Below are 3,898 nucleotides of genomic sequence, written 5' to 3' on the forward strand. Positions count from 1 at the left end.
CAAATCTCGAGGCCGTATAAGTTATAAAATTCAAGACAACCAAAATAATTCAAACACGTGTCGACAATGGCCAAATTTCAATATTCAATGCTTCAATCAACAACTACATTGGTTCAATAATGTCAAGACAGGGTATTCATGTAACCATCCCAATGTATTTATAAATATTTGTCCTCTTTTTCCAAAGTTTCTTACTCTATCATCATCACCACCACTTCAGTTTTCTTACCCTCCACACAACAACAACAACAATATAGCCTTCTGGCCTCCACTTCTGCCCCCTCCTCATGATACTTTCTTTCTAGGTAAATTGAGAACTTTTGTCTTTTCTCTTATTCTTTAATATATTATATAAATTTTAGGTAAAATTACTAAAAGAGGATTTATTTTTTAACTAATTATTAAAAAATAGTAAATTTTAAGAAACTACTGAAAACGATTTAACACATTAAACAATCCAGGGTTTTGCAAAAACTAATTATTTTTTAACTCAACTTGATAGGCAGACTCAAAAACTCACTAATGTGTCATGCGCTAAAAACTGTAGATTCTTTTGCTTGGGATACACAATTGTAGATGGTAGGTCGATTATGTATCACGAGGGATAGAATTTACTATTCTTTTCCCATGCCACGTCAATGAGTTTTGATTCCCCCTATCAGGAGTTCAAAAATTAACACTTGCAAAAAAATATGTTTTCTTTTCCTGATGCACAAAGAAAATATTTTGTTGTGAATGAACAAGATATTGAGGAAATATCCTTATGTAAGATGATAATTATTGATATGGGTTTTTCCCACATAAAAATAGAATCTTTTGTTACAATAGAATAAGAAGTGATGTAGATTATTCAAGAATCACTTTATAAAAAGAAGATATCAATGAACTTCTATGAAATTGTTTCACTGAACCTTTCAATGATAGATTTGTTTTATATTTGAATACTAAATAGGGTATGGTTAACCTTACTAAGTAAGATTTCAATTCTTACTACGGGCGGTCGTTGAGTTTATCGTGTGACATCCAATAACATGATCGGATGTCACAAGTCACAACCACAATGATGTAGAGGACAAAATTCTATAGAATTAAATTTTTTATTTTTATTTTCAATCATTAAATTTCAATTTTAAATTTGGGAGTTCAATAACCATTCATTTTCAAAATCTAGGATTAACGTGCCCAAAAATTTTTATTTTTTCAATTTTTTCTGTCGTATCTAAGTTTTTCTATGAAATCTAGAGGGATGTGGTGCTGGATAGTGTAGACACCCCATTTTTGCACTCGCCTGATTAATCAACTCGTCAACCCGATTGCAATGATTCCCAATGATGGATGTGTATTCCATTGCTTTATTTTGTTACCAGATGTGTTTCAGAAATCCAGATGAGGTATCTCGAACTGACAAAATCTTAGAAATCACGCTACGCTAGGAAAATATGACCCTGGAAACATAGAAACCATCATCTTGCAGACCAAAAAGAAGCTTCACGATAAAAATCACTAAAAATCGATCAAATTACCAAAATACCCCTAACCTCAAAACAATCCTAGAGCCTACGTTACGCTTAGGAAAACCCATTCAAACACATAAAATAACAAATCAAAACCAAATAAATCATTTCGCCAATTTTAACAAAATTCGATAAAATTACGAAAATGCCCCTCATAAAGTTCACGACCATTTCACACAAAAAATTTCATAAATGACACAAACTAATATTTCCATTGAATTCCTTACGAAAAATCGATTCTAAAACATCCTAGAACATTAAAAACCGACTTAAAACGTGAAAAGTCCTCTCCGGGGGCAAAACGATAATTTCACAATTTTCATAATTAAAATTTTTGAAATTAATAAATAAAATATTAAATAATTAAAGTGAAACATTGATGAAATTAATTTAAAATTTTGAATTAAAAAATCGATCAATCGGGCTTTGAAGTAAAATTGTGGAGGGTTCGTGGGGTATTTCTTTAACAGACCCCTCCATTTGGGGGTTCAAAGAATTAAAGATATTTTAGAGGGGGGTTCTACAAAAATTAAAAGTAAATCAAGCAAGACTGAAGTCAAGGTATTAAAGTCAGTCAAGTGAAACTGAAGTCAAAATTAAAGTCAATTAAGCAAGACTGAAGTCAAGATATTAAAAGTCAATCAATTAAGACTAAAGTCAAAACATTAAAAGTCAATCAAATAAGACCAAAAGTCATAATAGAGTTCTAATTAAATAATAACTCAATCTAATAGAGTTCTAACTTAAAAATAATTCTACCTAAAATAATTCTAATTAAAACACAATTCTACCTAAAACAAGTCTAACTAAAATACAACTCTAATTAAAAGAACTCTAATTAAATACTAACTCTATCCACATCAATCCCTAAAAAAAATCTATAAATAGAGGTGCTCACACCCTATTTTCGTATCAAATCATAAACCCTAAGAGAAGTAGGTCTAAAAGCCCCCCTAGCCTCCCATAAACCCTAGTTTTGGAGCCCCAATTCCTTACCTAACATCCATCCTTCGATTTTAGTATAAGAAACGCCTAAAAGTCTTCCAAAAATATCCCAAAATCCGCAACAAACTTGAAGAGTTCAGATCCAAAAATAAAGAGATACCTCGTCTCGGAGATCCGAAATCAAATCCGGAGACAGAACGAAGTAAGGGAGTACGGTACAAGGAGCTATTTTTGTCAAATCTGAGGGAGCAAAATCCTTGCTATCGGAGAGGTATAAAAATTTTTTATTTTTATTTTTATCTAGGTTTTTAACAATGTGATTATTTGGGAAGTTAGTAGAGTCTACTTTGGCCGGGCGGGGTTGGTGCCTAACACCTTCCAACCCCGTAACATGATCCCCGGATTCAGATTTTCTGTAGTAGATTAGTTCATTATCCGTTTTAGAGTCAGTTTGGTTCCTAGACCATAATAACTAAGTGGCGACTCCCAAACCTCAAGGGTAAAAAACGGATCCGCGCACCCCACGGATCGAGGGCGCTTTCAGTGGCGACTCCGCTGGGGACATTGAGGATCAGACTTGAAAAACCCCAAGTATGGGAACATTGCCAGTAACCTAGTTTTTATTTTATTTGAGTTTTTAGTTAATTTTTTTTATTGTTCGTCTATTGTTGTTTTGATATATTTGTGAGTTTTATCATTAATTTCGATTCAATTTTGAGTATGTCGATCTGGCATATTATTATTTTTATATAGTTCAATCGAGAGTCACTTAGGGTGACTTTAAATAATAATACCAAATTTTAACGGATAGTTTTGTTAAGGGTGGAATAATGATCATTGAGAATGGAATAATGAAATGAAAGGGATTTTGTTTTGGTTATTCTTCCTTTTGGGGTATGTCGATCCATTTTTGGCTAACGAAAGATTTTTTTTCTTAAAGAAACATGGTGGATACGTTTTGATAACGTTTTTAAAAAAAAAAGAGAAATTTTTTTCGTTTTGATTAGTTGTTTGTTTTTCGCTTATTACGTAGGTAGTCAATTCTTTTTTTTAGTAGGCAAAACAGGTTGTCCATTGAAAGCATATATATTAAAAAAAAAAAAAAATTTTGAATTTCTGCCGGCAGAATCTTTTGGTGGTGTGTGCTTAGTAAATCAACTAATGATTTCAATGGGGTGCTGTTAATAGAAGATCCCTTCTACTTATCTATTTCCCATTCAACCCTTTTGAAACAGTTTTTTTTTTAAAAGAATCCATCTTCTTCTCCAATGGAAACAACAGAGAAAAAGAAGGCAACAAGAGAGAAACGTTCTCTCTCTCCTTCTCTGATCTCTCTCTCTCCCCCTCTCTCTCTCTCTCTCTCTCTCTAATGCTTCTGTCCCGGAGAGGAATCTCGTGTTCTCCTTTTAGGAGTTTTCCTTTGCTTCTTGAGAAAGATT

Source organism: Akebia trifoliata, chromosome 14 (assembly GCF_017979445.1).
Source record: "Akebia trifoliata isolate Shusen 1 chromosome 14, ASM1797944v1, whole genome shotgun sequence".
NCBI classification, from domain to species: domain Eukaryota; kingdom Viridiplantae; phylum Streptophyta; class Magnoliopsida; order Ranunculales; family Lardizabalaceae; genus Akebia; species Akebia trifoliata.